Raw genomic sequence first — 18,563 nt, 5'->3', positions numbered from 1 at the left:
ATAGTTTTGGATGTTATTCTTGGGGTTAGAGAAAAATAAAATTTATTCGTTGTTATTACTTTGACCATTATTAATATAAAATATGGTGTGTCTAACTTTAGGCAAATTTAAAGTGTTGACGAGGTATTAAGTTATACCAATATGGGACAAGGAAAATGTTTTTAAAAGAAAATTAGAGTTTATGGGTTTGAGGAATGTTAGTTGATTTGATAATAAAAGGAATTAGATAAAACTATTGGATTTATGCTCTGAAGTTAATTTTTGAAGGGACAAAAAATCCTAGGTTTAGTATTTTAGTATGCAGTACAGAGATAGAGATGAAGTGCGAGAATATGCCAGTTTATTGAGTTATTGATATTAGATTAGTTGGACTACTACGAAGGAGAGTCCTAACTATTGAGGAAGGCTAGAATAAATCATAGAAATTAGTTATCAATATCACCTATTCAGTGCAACAACTCCTAGGAGTTGGCTTGACAACTTGGTTAAAAGTGGCTTGGGGTCATGCCTTCTCCTCCACTTTTCTTGCCTAGGCAGAATGAGCTTCTTCATTCACTTTTTGACTTGGGCTTCCTTAGTCTTTCTTTGCTTCCTTTTGGCTACGTGATCCTTTTTTGTGACATGTCTTGTATTGTTGTAACACGCCTCTTCTTTGCTTAGCGGGTTCACACTTAATGACCACATGTACACATATTGTTAGAAGATGCAGATCTAGAGCATGACAAAAGCTATGGCGGATGAAAGATGAAGACCAAACTCATGATGACATGGACAAGTAGAGACAAAATGTTACACAAGTGAATTAGGTTTCAAGATGGAAGCTTGGACTTATAAACACAATCTTGTGTAGGACTCAATGAAAAGACACTTAACTGAAAGTACAAATCATCATGACATTATAGTCATTCATTCATATAAAAGTGATAGTCAAGTATAATGCTTTATTATAGAAGTTGGGTTGTTCCACTCTCTTCACTATGCATATGAGATTCAATACAGCTCTTCCTGGAGCATGCATCATTTTTCTATTTCTCAACACCCCCCCTCAAATGATGAGTCCCTATACTTGCTGGCTTTTGCCCCCCCTACATGATAACATGGCCCGGGAGACTAGGTCATAGGCAGCCTAGTCAAGTTAAAGCTTGAGACTTTACATCTTTGGCAAGGGTTTTTACAAAGCAAATCCACTAAGGAAAACATAGAGATCCACTATGGAACAAATTCCTTTAGAACAATCTATTAGAGTTGTTGATGGTAGCAGAAGCAACTTCTTCTTCTTCTTCATTCATGAATTGACTTTGGTGGTGGTCATTCTGCATCTGATGCGCTCTTTTCTTGTGAAAGCATTCATTGGCAATATGGCTAGTCTTACCACAATAATGACATGTCATCCAACTTCTATTGTCCGGTGTTGAATCCTTGACCTCTTCCCTTGGCTCTAGTATCTCCTTTGGTGTATAAGAGATTTTCCCTTAAGCTGGCCATCTTTACTTTTAAATTTTCTTTCTCCATCAAGTAGTGAGTGCTCAATGTCTTTGAGTGAGAGACTGGGAACATTACTTAGGGTGGACACAAGGTTCTGATATGGGTCCTTATTTACACTTGCAAGCAGTATGACTATTGCTTCATCTTCATTAATATTCTTCTTAAGAGTTGCAAGCTATCTTTTTAGGCTCTTGAACTTGTTAATGTGTGTGGTCATAGAAGCACTATCTTTGATATCTAGTTTATAAAATTGTATGAGTAATTTTACCTTTGAATTCTTTGCTTGGGTACCAAACATCCTGTCAAGCTCCCCCCAAGATGTTCTAGCATCTCTAATGCCAGAGATATGATGTAGCACATCATCACTTAGTCCCCAGGCAATGATGCCTAGTGCCTTGTTATTCATCTTCTTCCATTCTTTGGTTTTGAGCTAGTTTTCTTCAACGAACATGTCTTCACCATCTTCCTTCTTGCTATCTCCATCATTTTCAAACAGGTCCCACAAGTCCTTTCGTATAAGGTGATACATGGTCTTCTCCTTCCAGGCATGAAAGCATTCACCATTAAACTTTGCTATCTATTCCACTTTAGTCATCTTAATAGGAGGTCTTACCACAAGAAATCTCAGGCAGTGTCTATCCTTTTACAAGAAGATTTGAGATTTACGCGAGATTTTATCAATGTGACTTTAAATCATCACACATACTGATAGTAATCTTCAAAGTAAAATGAAGACTCAAGTGCCGAGAAGCACTGTTTGAGTATCGATAAATACTATGGCTTGAATGTTGATGCTTAGGCTTCTCAAACCTTCCTCTTGTTGAAGTCTTTGTTGCTTGCTCCAAGTCTTTCAAGTTTGCAAGATCCTCCTTACTGATTTGTAGGTCTGATTAGGCAGTGGACTTGAGTGGTAGGAGCTCTAGTGAGCTTGAGAAAGTGTAAGAAATGAAATTTGGAGCTTTGGCTATGGAGTCTATTAGGGTTTGAGGTGCAGGTGATTGATTTTTCTAATGATTCAGCAGCTACGGTGGATAATTCTGTCGCATATTTGATGGAGATAAAGCTTAGAAGTCATTCTTCAAATGCCCTATGACTAGAGGCAGAATTGCAATGCACAGTCAAAGATCGAGCTGTACAAACTAATATAGGTGCAGAATTTCTAGTGACCATGAATTTTTGTAATGCCACACCATACGATGACCAATGTCGTGTTGTTATGTAATACGCAATAGTGCCCAAAGACAACAAGGAGCAATCCCTTGGAAGAAAGTAAGCGAAGTTATGCTCTATAGGTGGAGATCAAGAAGCTCAATCAGATGTAGGTATAGATCTGGCTATGGCAGACATAGAACAAAGCTTGAGAAAATTGATAATGCTGAGCTTGTGGTAGGGCAATGTTGATGTTTCAAGTGATACTACAGAGAAGCTTCAGTAGCGGGGGAGCACTTCTCTAGAAGGAAGCTCCGGTAAGATTTGGCCAGTAGAGAGAGATATGAGAGCTTCAAGTAGGCATAGTACTGCTGGCTATGACTGCCACAAGGTTAAGTGGAGAAGAAGGAGTGGGAGATGAGGTCCTGGACTTGTCGTGAGCTGAGCTGAGCTAGATGAGAGAAAAATGGAGCTGTGCCATGCTCTGTTGTGCTCTGATACCATGTTAGAAGATGTGGATCTAGAGCATAACAAAAGCTATGGCAGATGAAAGATGAAGACCAAACCCATGATGACATGGACAAGTAGAGACAAACTATTACACAAGTGAATTAGATTCCAAGATGGAAGCTTGGACTCATAAACACAATCTTGTGTAGGAAAGACAATGACAAGACACTTAATTGAAAGTACAAAGCATCATGACATTGTATTCATTCATTCATATAAAAGTGATAGTCAATTCATTCATATAAAAGTGATAGTCAAGTACAATGGTTTATAGAAGTTGGGTTGTTCCACTCTCCTCATTGTGCATATGGGATTTAGTACAGCTCTTCGTGGAGCATACATCATTTTCTATTTCTCAACATTGTGGTACTTTCATATTAGTATTTTATCATGTTGTAGACTTTGTTCTTTTGTGTGGAAGAAGAAGAAAGAAGAAGAAGATCCCATGCCCTATCTCTTTGTGTGCTCAAGTCTCCATTACTTTTGTGTGTGTGCTCTTAGCATCTTCACCTCTCTTCACTCTTGTCTATTTTCATAGTATCAGAGCCATCCCATGATTGCATAAAACCCAATTGAAGGCTGAGGTGAAGGCATTGGAGTACAGAAGCAAGCAATTAAGCAATAGGTAAGAAGCTCTTCCATCTTGCTTAATTTTCCTTAGGTTATAACTACAGGAGGCTCTTGAGGTTGGTAAGGCTACATCCTTTGATTGCAGTGAAACTTAATGAGCAAGAAAAACTATATATATCCTATAGGTAAGCCCTTCAAGTATTTTTCCATAGTGATTTTTGGCATCTAGGGCCATTTCGGCCTCCGTTCTGGACCTCCAAGTGGTATCAACAATAGTTTTTGGGTATACTATAGATTTAATTATGTTGACCATTTATAGGTGCATAGATTATAGATTTTGAGTAAGTAAGATTTTAGGCATTTGCTAGGTTGTAGACATAGAAGGTATTTGAATACGGATTGTAGATTGTGGTTATTGTTATGTAGTTAGAGAAGAAGACTGTGTTTTTAGTTGTGGTGAACCTGGTATAAGCTTGCTTGTAGATTGCAGTTTAAGTTGTTTGTTTTGTCAAAATGTTGGAAAAATCCAACTAGATTGTTAGCAAGAAGCTTGATAAGAACAATTATCTTGCATGAAAGTTTAGGATGTCAAATTTCTTAAAGGGCAAAGGTGTTTGAAATTACATTGAAGGAGACATGGCAGTAGCGCTTGAAGTTTTTGCATGAAATGCTACTACAGAATGGGTAAAGGCTAAGAAGGATTGGAATTACACACATAGTAAAGTCATGTATTCATTGTTTGTTAGTGTCACAAATAGCATGATGGGCTATTTGCAGGAGTTTGATACCTCCACTATTGCATGGAAGAATCTGGCAAGGCTATTCAAAGTAAACACAAAGGCTAAAAAGTTGCAGCTTGAACCAAGTGAAAAGAGGGAACTTGTCCATTAATGATTTTGCCTTGAAGATCAAGAGTATTGTGGAAGCTCTTGGATCTATCAATGTGATAGTTGATTATGATAATTTATGCATGCATGCTTAGATGGACTTCAAGATGAATACAAGATCTATAGGTCATCTATGAATACAAGGGATGATATTGTCAATTTTGCAGGCTTGATTTCTATGCTAATACTTGAGGGAAAAAACCTTAGTTTAAATTCCTCTCCTTCTCAAAGCAAGAACAAGTCCAAACATGTGTTTTACTCTACTAGCTGAGGTAGAGGTCATGGCAAAGGCTAAGGTGGTAGTCATGGTCAAAGTTAAGATGCACATCAAAATAAAGGATGATAGTCTCAAGGAAGGGGGATTCAAAGAGGCCAAGTTGTAGATTCTAATAGGTAACAAAATTCTAGTGATAGTAAAGAGTGCTAGTATTGTGGTTAGAAAGGCTACATTTCTAGAATTTGCTTAAAAAAGAAGGCTGAAATCAGAAGTGGAAAAAGTAGCAAGTCAATTAGAAACAATGATGACAAAAGGGAACAATTGTTTGTTATGCAGCACTACTTTATTGTTGGAAGAGAGAGGGAGAGAGACAATGTAATGGAGCAGCAACCTAACCTTCAGGTCGTTCATCATATTCCATTATTTCATAGACTACTAACATAACATAAGTGTATACAATAGTACTAAGGTCCGTAGAACCATTCACACTGGGTCTAAGACCACCACCGACTCATTTAATGTCCCACACTTGCTAATATAGCTAGACACCGCTAATGTTGGTCATACATACTGACAGGAGAGTAATGGGAGCTTGATATTAACACTCCCCCTCAAGCTCAAATCATCTGATGAACTCCAAGTAGCTGTCTGAAACTACTAAAATTATCTTTACCCAAAGGCTTGGTAAAGATATCTGCAACCTGTTCATCAGTGTTCACATGTATAAGATCTACTCTCCTTGCAAGAACCATCTCTCTGATAAAATGGTAGTGTACCTCTATGTGTTTTGTCCTGGCATGGTATACTGGATTCGTTGCCAGGAGTACACTACTGAGATTGTCACATAATAAGGTCACTGGAGCATCCACCTGAATATCCAAATCAGCCATAAGCTTGAGCAGCCATGAAATCTCACATGCTGCCAATGTAGCACCCCTGTACTCTGCCTCAGTGCTAGATAGTGCAACTGTTTGTTGCTTCTTGCTGCTCCAGCTGATCATGCCACTTCCAAAGCCAAAAGCATAACCACTCGTAGATATGTGATCATATGAGCATCCTGCCCAATCCGCATCTGTGTATCCAACCAGTTTCAAGGGCTTATTTCTCACATAAAACAACCCATAATCTACAGTGGACTTAACATATCTCATAATCCGCCTAACAGCATCCAAATGTGGCTTCCTGGGCTTCTACATAAACTGACTTATGAGCCCAACTGCATAACTCAAATCCGGCCTAGTGATGGTCAAGTAGATCAGACTTCCAACCATCTGCCTATACATAGTCACATCCTGAATTTCAGCTCCAGTGCTAATGTTCAGCTTGACATTCTGATCAAGGGGTGTATCCAATGGTTTGCATTCAGCCATGCCATACTTCTTCAGCATTTCCATGGCATAATGTTTCTGCATCAGCCATAAACCATTTTCAGCCTTGATTACCTCAATACCCAAAAAGTATTTCAATTCACCTAGATCTTTCATGTGAAATTCAGATTTCAGCATCTTCATTACATGCTGTATGCCCAAGTCATCATCACCAGTGATTATCAAATCATCAACATATATGACTAGCATTACTAAGCCACTGTCGATCTTCTTTGTAAATAGGCTGTGATCAGCCCTACCAACAATAAAACCCAACCTCTGCAAGTAGTTACTGATCCTAGCATGCCAAGCTCTCGGAGCCTGCTTCAGCCCATACAGTGCCTTTTTCAGCTTGCATACATAATGCTGAAAATCAGGGTGAACATACCCTTCTGGCTTAACCATATAGATATCCTCTGCTAAGTCATCGTTAAGAAATGCATTCTTAACGTCCATCTACTGTAATTTCCAACCTCTAGCAGCAGCCAAGGCAATCACAGTGCGTATGGTTGCCATCTTGGCAACATGGTTGAATGTTTCCTCATAATCAAGTCCATACTGTTGGGCATACCCCTTAGCAACCAGCCTGGCTTTGTACCTTTCCACACTGCCATCTGATCTGCATTTGATTTTGTAGACCCATTTGCAGCCAATGGTCTTTTTTCCTTCAGGCAGTGGCACAAGATTCCATGTCTTATTTTCAGCCAAGGCATTCATTTCTTCATCGATAGCTGCACACCAGTTCTCATTTTCCACTACTTCAACATATGTACCTGGTTCTTTGATCTCCATCACTTTTGTCATGTAAGCATAATGCTTTGCAGTGTAGCCACTATATGTCAACTTGTCAACAGGGTATTTGACCCTCTATGAGCGTCTAGGCTGTGGTGCACTGCTCGATTCCCCTCTCTCATGAGGCGAAATGTACCTGATTTGCCTTGTGCCAGGCGTATAGACAGTCGGAATACCAAGTTCACTGTCTAAAGTGTCAGTAGACTCATATCCAAAAGTCATTCTACCAGGTGTCATCATACCGGATGCATCCTCAGTAACTTTCTCTTTTCCTTTGCTGTCCAAGATATCATATCTCCCCCTCACTGACATACTGGTGTCAGTGGACGGTGAGCTCCTCAATCTCCCTGTCCATGGGGATACTTTCTGATTACTAGGTCCTGTCATAGCAGTGCTCTGTTGCATATCAACTGTAGATACATGAGTAGAAGGCATATCCGATGGCACTGTTGCCGGTGATACATACCAAGAACCCATCTCATCAAAAATAACATCCCTGCTCACCAAGGTCTCCCTGGTAGAGGGATCATAGCATTTGTATGCCTTCTTCTCTTGTGAATATCCAATGAAGACACACTTATGCACTTTTGTATCCAGCTTCTTCCTTTTTTCATTTGGAATATGCACATAATCAAGATAGCTAAAGACTTTCATGTGACTTACATCCGGCTTATAGCCATACAGCTTCTCAAACGGTGTCATGTCATGAATACCTGCAGTGGGAGTCCGATTCAAGATATACATGGTTGTCATAACCGCCTCAGCCCAATAATAGAGTGGCATCTTCTTCTCATTCATCATGGCACGAGCAGCTTCCATCAAGACCCTATTCTTTCTTTCAGCTACCCCATTCTACTGAGGAGTGTAGCTGCAAGTAAGCTGCCTGCGTATGCCATTTTGAGCCAAGAAGTTGTCAAACTCATTTGATACGTACTCCCCACCACTATCTGACCTCAAGCAAGAGATATAACAGTCAAATTCCTTTTCAACCTGCTTTTTAAGCTGCTGAAAAACAACAAACACCTCATCCTTTGTCTTCAGAATGTAAACCCAAGTATAGCGACTGTAATAATCAATGAATGCAACATAATACTTTGAGCCTCCCATGGATGCATTATGGGTTGGCCCCCAAACATCAAAGTGCACTAACTGCAATGGATGTGTACTCTGCCTTACATGCCTGACAAATGGCAACCTTGACTGCTTACCAAACTGGCAAGCATCACATACATGACCAATATCTGAATATTGGAACTTGGGTAAACCTGTAACAAGCTGTTTTTTCTGCATAATTTGCAGCCTTTGCAAATTTACATGCCCCATTTTCTTGTGCCAAATTTCCAAGTCTCTAAGTGTGCCAAAACCATGGGCAAACATGGTTGAATTTAGCTCTGGCAAGGTAGCATCAAGAGTAAACATTTTGCCATTTCTGTGACCGCGAGCTATTAAATTTCATCCATTACCAAACTCTTCAATAAAGCAACCATGCTTGTTGAATCTAACCTGCAAGTTCTGCTCCCCGCCGTCATCTACAGACAGTAGGTTCTTCGTAATCGAAGGAACATGCAATACATCATGCAAATTTTTCTTTTTGCTATCATGAACCACAAAAGGCACTTTGCCTTTATGCTCAATGCTATGCTGTGTGTCATCACCTATACAGACATAGCCATTTTTTTCAGCCACCATATCAGTGAACCAATCACCATGAGGAGTCATATGGTTTGATGCCCCTGAATCAATATACCAAACTGCATCATCAGTGGATTTTTCAGCAACTCTGTCTTTTACATACTGCATGGCAAACAATCTATCCCCTGAAGTATCATCTGCCTGACTAGATGTAGCAAAATGCCCATGTTGTTTGCCTTTTTGATTGCCCTGCTTCTTCCAACAGTCCTTGGCAATATGCCCATACTTTTCACAGTAATGACAATCCTTATCCTTGTTCGGATTGTCAGATGGACGTTGCTGTTGCCAAGAGCCTCTACCTCTAGGGCTAGATCTCCCCCTGCCTCTAAAGTTTCCATCACCTCTTGCATTCGATATCTGCTGATTGTTATTGCCATAAGATGCATTTTGCTGGCCTCCTCTGCCAAATCCATATCCTCCATGGTTTCCATGGCCACGTTGATTGGAATAGAAAACTGCATCCTTGTTTTTAGAACTGCTAGATCCTGCAGCCAAACCAAGCGTAACCTCTTCATGGATAAGCAAAGCAACCAGCTCATTGAAATCAGGCATTTCAGCCCGCACAGACACAGAAGTGTCAAAAGACTTATACTCAGGCCCCAAACCGTTCAAGGTCACAGCAACCATATCTTCATCTTCAACCTGTGAACCAACAGATGCCAACTGATCCGCAATGGTCTTAACCTCCGTGACATAATCCTGTATAGATCTGCTCTTCCTCTCCATGTTGTTGAACTTTTGCTTCAACTGTATCTTCCTAGCACTTGTGGTTGTGCCATAATACTTGACTAAAATGTCCCATGCATCTTTAGGAGAGCTGCAGTTCATTATCTACATTACCATGGCATCTGAGATACATAAAGAGAGCCAGTGCAAGACTCTACGAGCTCTTTCTATCCAAGCTCGGTGTAATCGTCTCTGATCAGCCGTAGGTCAATCTGGGAGCTCAGGTTCAGCTTCCACTCCAATCATACCAACTCCCAGTAGCCTTTCCCTATTAAGAATTTCTCCATGCGGAACTTCCATATGGCATAATTGTTACTGTCAAGCTTTTCCCCCACTATCTGGCTTATGTTGTCAGTCCTTTCTGCGTTAGCCATTTTGTACCAGACACTATTTAGTCACTGCCTGACTTCCTACAAGCCAACAAGTCACTTTGACCAACCTCAGTCCTTGATTGTTTATGACAATTTTCTGCAACTATTCTCTACAAAAAACCAGGGTATTTCAGCCTTTACAACCTCAAAAACATCCACAAACATGTGGTATAACCCGTATGTACATCAATCAGTACATAGACTTTGTAGGTACTGTAACTCTGTGTGATGCAAGCTTATTGCAGTAAAGAGAATACGCAGTCTGAAACTTGCAATTTTTGAGTTAACCAGTAGTGAATTTACTGTCAAAAACCACTTTAAAACATGTCATACATGCTCTAAACTTTCCCAGACATTTGCTAGTATATGTAGGCAACTAGACATAGTCATATGGGCACAAAATAGTGCATATCCAGTAAGTACATGTGACATAAATTTGCTCATAGATTGTATACAGCCAATAAACTGTCAAACCAAGATGTATTTCAGCCCAAGAGATCCTCAAGCCACTTCATACATATGCCACTGTGTGTAGGGATCAATACATAACCATACGGGCATTCGTAGACTCTCTGTCTTCAAGAGGTAATGTCACAAAGTACATGGACTGTTTATGACCAGCCAATACACTGTCAAAGCATTTATTCTTTGATTCAGATTTCAGTTTTTAAGAGCCTTCAATGCTCATCTCAATGCTCATAGCATTCAACAATCATATCCCGTACCATACAACTCCCTATAGGTAACAAAAGGCATGTATTTCTTCAAGTCCAATTAGTATATATATTATTGATAGTTTTATGACAGTTTTCAGCCTGTCATTGGCTTCCCAAAACTGAGCATTTCAGTCAAAAATTTCAGTCCACAACCATGTCAGACAGTGCATATGGTTCCCAGATTATGTATATGCTTCAACAAGTTCTCCTGAGCATGCCAAGGAGCTCAAGTGCTCTTGAGTAGAATCAAGTGTATGCTGTATACTCACATATTACAGTAGGTCTTCACTGTTTTCAGACTTGTAGTCAATTTTCACAACTCATAAATGAGCTCTACATCATGGGTTAGCATTCCAGGACAATAAACCATCTTCCAGTGATGATTCAGCAAGCATTTAAGTGCTCCATTCCATTCAAATCTGCTTATTCAGCCAGCATATGCAGATCAGCAAACTGGCGCAGTTTGCGTGGACTGTTCTGAGCTTCTCTTACTTCACACTGATGACCACTTTACTGTAGATCCACTCAATGATGACCAACCAAGCCTTTACAAGGCTCTAGACAGGTCCTGACACAACTCTCCTTCCAGTATACTGAAGATGCATTCAACACATACCTCTCTGCAGAAACAATGACAGCCTGCACAATGACAGCCTGCTTCTCTTCAACCACTGCCCTGAGTCTTCAGGTTGCAGGTCTTTCTCACAGCTTCATGCATTCAAGAGCCCATCCATGATGGCTCTGATACCATGTTGGAAGAGAGAGACAATGTAATGGAGCAGCAACCTGACCTTCAGGTCGTTCATCATATTCCATTATTTCATAGACTACTAACATAACATAAGTGTATACAATAGTACTAAGGTCTGTAGGACCATTCACATTGGGTCTAAGACCACCGACTTATTTAATGTCCCACACTTGCTGATATAGCGGACACAACTAATGTCGGTCATACATACTGATAGGAGAGTAATGGGAGCTTGATATTCTAATATTTATGAATACTATAACTAGAAATGGTTGATCAAATAATGATGCATGGTATGTAGACTTAGATGCCTCTAACCACATGACTTCTCATGGAAAACGGTTTAGAGAGATATACAATCTAGAGTCTCTAGACTATGTGGAGATAGGGGATGATATAATAGCTCACCCCATTACTCATGTTGAAAATGTTTCTTTGAGTATGTAGGATGGTAAAACTAAGTACTTGATTGATGTGTTTCATATACAAAATATTACAAAAAACTTGGTTTTTTTTTGTGTCAAGTATGGTAGAATAGGGATTGTAGGTCCGGTTCACATTCTATGGTCATTATGTAGAAGATCTAAAAAATAATTGCAGATTGATTGCAAAAAGGAAATGTGCTGGCAAATTGTTTACTCTTGATGTAAGTCTACCTAAAATGGATGTTGCCATGTTTGCACAAGGTTTAGGTGTTGTGACTAATATTGAAATTGGGCATAAGAGAATGGTGATATGAATGTGCAGCGGGGTTGAAAGACATACAATCAAAATAGATTGTGGATGGCTTGCCCAAGTTTGGGATGAAAGCGAAAAAGGTCAAGTCAAAGGCAAAGGTGCATTTTAAAATGCAAAGGCACCACTAAAATTTTGTAAAAGAGCACCAAGCTCCCTCTTGTGCAAATTGTAAAATCATAGGAGAAGGGATAAGGCAACTAGGAGGGAATAGGAAAAGAATACCTTGGCAAGATCCCCAGACATGTAAACAAGGGGGATGGGTGCCTAAGGGATTTAGGGCTTGTATATAAACTCAAAAAGTGAATGAGAAGCTCATTCTTTTGTGTGTGGCTAATGTGGCTTCTTATTCTTCCCTTCTTCTCTCCCTCTTGTTGAGTGTGCTTGTGCTTGAGAGAGGGAGTGTGAGAGTGTAAGGGAGTGAGTGTGTGAGGGTGAGCTGCCATGGAGGAGAAGCTCTCCATATTCTCCCCTCTTTTTCTCTTCTCTTCTCTTCTCTTGTCTCGTGCACGAGTATGGAGGATGGAGCTTAAAGGAGGAGGCTTGAGCTCGCAACAAGGATCGTTGAGCTACCTAAGTGCTCAAGGGAGGAGGCCACTCATTCGGGCATCAAGGTAAGTTCACTACACCCGTGGGATCGGAGGCGCATTGGCTAGGTGAGAGAAAGCCACTAGAGCTCACTTGAAATACTTGAACAATAAGCGGTCTGTGGGTCTTCACGATTGAGCATGAGCTCGCACTACATTTTGGTTCTGTTGCTAGGATCAATGGATTCAAGCTTGAGCACTTGCATGCTTCAAATCGAGCGTCGAAATAGGGTTTTATCCTCAAACAAGTGCTTGATGTAGGTAGGTGATTTCAGAGTTTAATCTTCAATGTAAGTAAGTATCTTGGGTTTTGATGATTAGGCAAGTAGGATAAATCATTTCAGTACTTGAGTTGTGATTTTTGCTGCATTTGGAGTAGGATAGGATTGAGAGATCAAATTTAATCGCTTTAGGGTTGTTGCTATAAACAAGCCCAAAACAAGGCAAAAATAGGGTTGAAATCCATTGACAAGGCATGAGAACTAATGGGGCAATGATTGGCATTAGAACAAAGGTTTAAGACCCAAGGAAGGGGGTTGAAGGCTCTTTTTTAGCTTCTAGAGAGAGAGAGAGAGAGAGAGAGAGAGAGAGAGAATTTTATTATCGTCCACGGAAGTCCAAATTATGACCCATGGGACCTTTCCAGATATACAATGATTCTCCTCCCTCATGGTAGGAAAGGGTAGCTACGGTGAAAGAATGATCTATGCAATGTGGTTCTCCCGAAAGCGTAACATGCGGGTGATGAGAGCCACTAACTTTGATATAGGAATAGTGGTCAGAAACTAGTGAAGTGGCCCCTATAAAGGGATATCAGAGTTAGCCCGTATGTGTGCATATGTTGGGTATGTCATAATCATGTACTCCTACGATTCTACACTCTGTAGTCCACACAGCTTGCATAATCTCATCTCTCTTGCATGTCCACTCCATACACCTATCTCGATCAATAAAGTGTGTGATCGAGTTTGAAGTCGTGCAATACTCTGTCTAAAGACCACTTAGAGCAGGTTGGCTATGTATGGGTGCATGTGTTCCTCTGCCTGCATGTAGGATTCCCAACATGAAGGATAGATATGCATACTGTAACAAGTAAGTTTGCCATTTTCTCCCTTGCTTTGATGTTTTACTTGATACGCTCGTAAGAGGTCTGATTGAAATGTGTCCATGTATATATCTTCGGAAACCATATCTAGATACGCTCGTAAGAGGTCTGATTGAAATGTGTCCATGTATATATCTTCAGAAACCATATCTAGATATCTATCCACTCCCCACCCTTTAAACCATTTTTGCATATCCAACACCCATCTTATTGAAAGCACTTTACTTTTTCATGTTTTTTGTAGGCGTGTACTAGCATCCCATGCCCATTTGGGGAGCCTATTGCCATCCATTTGACGTACTCGGGTGGCATATCTCAATACTCGGATCATATCATGTACCTCAATTGGCCGACGGCCAGTTTCCAAAAGCATAAGTACATATGGTGTGGTGCTTTTGATGCCCAAATGTCTACGAATAAAAGCTTTTTGCAGCTTCTCAATGTCGTTCCATGCAGATGAGGAGATGCTCCCCCCCCCCCTCCCCCCCACACTTCCACTCTGTATAGTACCGTTTATAGAACACATGCATCAAAATCATATAGCGTATTTTTCAACATTTAGTATATGTACGGAAACAATGGTTTTCAAAGTGATAATACTTGCTTTTCCATGCCGCTAATCACTGCTTCACACATGTATGCCATCTGTGGTTTGCAAGTATCTCAATCCCCAAGTATTTGAAAGTCAATACTACCTCTATAGACTGTCCCGCATAATGTACTTTTGGTGGGGTCTTTGATTGTTTGGTGTGCACAGCTATTAGCTTTGTTTTTGTTACATTCATCGTCAAACCACTATCTTGACAAAACCATTCAAGAATCCCCATGAATTGTTGCATACATTCCCCAATATATGTATAGAAGACCACATCATTTGCATAAAGCAGGAGCAAGATAGCAAACATACCAATATGCGGGCTTTTGGCTTCCTCTTCATTCATAGCCATGAGAAATATTTCCTCTAGCTTATTAATGCATAAACCAAATAATGTAGGGGAGAGCAGGCAACCTTGTTTGACTCCCATATTACTCTCAAATACTTGTGACAGCCCGTTGCAATCTCTAAGGCGGCACACCACTCATTGATATATCCTGTGAATTCCCATGCATAGATCATTTGGGACCCCTAATTCTTGCATTTGTTGCCATACGCAAACGCTTGGTACGATGTCAAAAGCCTTCTTAAAATCCACAAAACAGCAATAGAAGGTTGCTCCCTCAAGCCGACTCTCATCCATAAGCACACATAAAGTAACCAAATGGTCTATGGTGTTATGACCAGGGTGAACACTTGCTTGTCCATAAGCTCGTTTGTTATTAATTTCTACCCATTTACTCAATTGCATTTCCAGGATAGTGATGAATAGCTTTGCCATGGCTGATGAACTAACCATAATCGTGTGGTAGTTTGTGAGCAAATTGTGATCTCCTCCCTTATACAACGGTTGTATTTGATTCTCTTGCCATTCTTGGGGAAAACCATATGCAAAAGCATGATGTATCACATGCAACATAAACAGTCTTGTCTCCTTTGTTGTCCATTTCAACATCTCCACATTCAACTGCAAATTATCACATGCTTTTCCATTAGACATCTTGTTGAGGGCTGCCTCCAATGTTTCTAAAGTGAATAGAGCATTAAATGGCTGTGTATGCACATCACATTTGATGGGCTATACCCCTTTATGCATGTAAAGTTCTGTAACATACAATAGCATGTCAGCATTTGTAAAATCCCCCATAACACTTGACTGTTTGGTTTGCAAATTTCTCCATGCTTGCCTTGGACATTTCTCAAACTCCCTAGCATCTTCACTTTCTTTGGCCACTACATATTGTCGTCTCTTTTTACGTGTGAGAGCATTATATTGTTTTCCCACCTCACTTCATTCTTGTCCCTTTGGGAGGATTTTCAGCTTTTTACGTGCAGCCTTACATTCATCATCAAACCATTTCTTGCATGGCAATCCTTTAACATTTTTGTGAATACTCTTTGGTTTCTCAAAAACCTCTATGGCCGTATTTAACATTGCATCTCTTAGATTAGCCCATGTGCTCATAGTAAGATTGCTCATAAGACTATCCAGGTGACCAACATATGCTTGTTTCTTGTCTACATCAATAGGGAATGCACCAGTACCTACTGTGTCCCTTGCATGTCCTACATGGTGCAACAATCAAGTGTTAAGCCCAAAGCTATATGATCTGATTTTGGATGTTTTTCACCCAACCAAAACTGTCTAATCATGCATAAATCATTCATGTGTACCATTGCATAGTCTACCACACTGGAACCTCCACTAGATGAGTAGCACTTGTATCCTTCGGTATCGCGGAAACAATTTATACCATTCAATATTGGCATGTGCAAACCATTAACCATATCCATCAAAGCACGTCCATGAGTGTTAATGTCTGTATCCTCAGACTGTCTACACCAACGTGCATCTACATCCACAACCTCTTCCTTGTCTAGCTCATCATGTGCTATGGGCTGAAATTGCATATGTCTAATACGTGCATTTAAGTCACCTAAGACAATCACATGTCCTTGTTGCATATATGTGCATGCATCCATACTCAAATCTTCAAAAGGTTCTTGCGAATCCACTTCATGTCATGCATAGAAGGGGGAGTCCTTATGTGGAATGTAACATCCCGCAATGTACATCGGTGTAGTGTGCTTGAGCATAATCCTTATGTATCGCTTATGTCGGTCTACTTTACATACATCAATCATTCCTTCCAAATGACATTTGTATATGCGCTATGAATTATGTACTCTGAGATATCCGAAATTCTACATGTCTCCCGCTCCCATGTCTCGGTGAGGAACACAATGTCAGCATCACCAACCATAGCATTAATGCTTTCACCTTTATGCCATGGAAACCCTCTACAATTCCAAACAACACCTTCATAAGCACGTAGCTCCCATGGGTCACACATCCTTATGCATCCTTTCAAGTGTTATCACTAGATTTCTTTTGCTTATTGTATTACTTCCGATGTTCCTCTAGTTGCATGGGGGTGCCATCCTCATTTACATAAAAATTTGTTCCCTTGAGGTATACTCGACTGTTGTCTAAAAGTATAGTTCTCTTATGTGCATCCAATAGAGTGCATACAATGGCTCTTGCCTTCTCATCCTCTTTCTTCTTGCCCATATGTCGAGTACCAAAGACATATACATCTACCATGGCAAAATGCTTACCAAAAACCTCGTGACTTCTGTAGTAAGAGACAGTGCAGTGTCATCATCTGTTTTGGGAAATACCCAAATAATTAGGTTTTGGGCCCGCTTTTATCTTTCTTTATGTTCATGTGCATCCACATCATCTACCATTGCATCACCACCCTCTGCATGAAGTACATGCATGTCTCCATTTAAGGGGGTATGTGCTACTAATCCGGCCCATGTTTTTGGTGTTTCCATGCATTTGCATGTCGCCATACTCGTTTCCAAGTTTGTGATTCTCTTGGCTTGTTCCTCCACAGTTTGTTCCAATTGTGTATTCTTGCTTTCCAACGCTTAACACTTGAGAGCCAAGCATGTGATTTCTTGATTCTGTGCATTGATTGATGCTTGAAGTGTCACAAAAAAATTCCATATCCCATCCTATGAGATTTCTCCAACACATGGCTACTCCAACATGCCAGTAGAGAGAGGTGAACATGTGGTTTTCAAGTTGGTTTTGTTGTGTGCGATAGATCGTTCACTCCAAGAAAGGCGCTCATTAGTATCTCCAACCCTAGTCATGTTTCTTGGTTCTCAGCTTCACAACAATAAGTAGGATAAGGAAATAAGCACAGAGAGAGAGAGAGAGATCTATCACCTGCCTGATCATATATCTAGAGAAAATGGAAGAGTAGCCTCAGGCCTGATTCCTTCCTGTGCTTAGGAAGCTAAGAGCTATGCCTTCTAGGCATTGTAGTAGTTGATGGTGAGTAAGGTAGCAGACGTTGAGCTTAAAACGCTGGTGGTAGCAAGGCTTTGTAGCAGTGTTGCAAAGTGGGCTCTCATTCTTCTTGAGTGGGTAAGGTATTGTAGTAGTCAATGGTGAGTAAGGTAGCAAATGTTGGGCTTAAAACTTTGGTGGTAGCAAGGCTTTGCAGTGCTGTTGCAAGATGGGCTCTGGTTCTTGAGTGACCGATGGAACATGGTGTTTGTTGTACGCAGTAGGGTCATCTTGGAAGGAGATGCAAGGCATGGTCCAAAGTTGGCTCTCAGGAAGTCCCAGCAGTGATGCCGCCTGGGCAACAGGAAGAGCTCGCCTCCCTGCTCGCAGATTGGAGAGAGAGAGAGACAAAGAGAGAGAGAGAGAGAGAGAGAGAGAGAGAGAGAGAGAGAGAGGGAGCTCACATAACCGCCAAGACCCACAGACCACTTATTGTTTCAAGTGTTTCAAGCGTTTCAAGTGAGCTCTAATGGCTATCTCTCATCCAGTCTCGCTGACGCACCTTCAAACCTACGAGTGTAGTGAGCTTACCTCGATGCCGAAATGAGTTGCCTCCTCCCTTGCACACACCGGCAGCTCCACGATCCTAGATGCTATCTCAAGCATACTCAAGCCTTCTCCATCGAGCTCCATACACCATAGCCGTGCGCATGAGAAAATAGAAGAGAAGAAGAGAAGAGGAGATGGTGAAGAGCTTCACCCTCTTGATCTCTCACTCCCACACACTCACTCTCTCACACTCTCACACTCCCTCTCTCAAGAGCACACACACAAGTAAGGTGAAGAGAAGAAGAGAAGAAGAGAGGACTCTTGTTAGCCACACACCAAAGAATGAGCTTCCATTCACTTTTTAAACTTTATATACAAACCCTAAAATCCCATGGGCACCCATCCCTTTTTACATGACCGACTATTGTGGCAAGGTCATTTTTCCTATTTCCCTC

The sequence above is a fragment of the Lygodium microphyllum genome, chromosome 5 (assembly GCF_053477565.2).
Source record: "Lygodium microphyllum isolate KBCC chromosome 5, Lygodium_microphyllum_v1.1.10, whole genome shotgun sequence".
NCBI lineage: Eukaryota > Viridiplantae > Streptophyta > Polypodiopsida > Schizaeales > Lygodiaceae > Lygodium > Lygodium microphyllum.
This window is presented reverse-complemented; position numbering follows the sequence as displayed.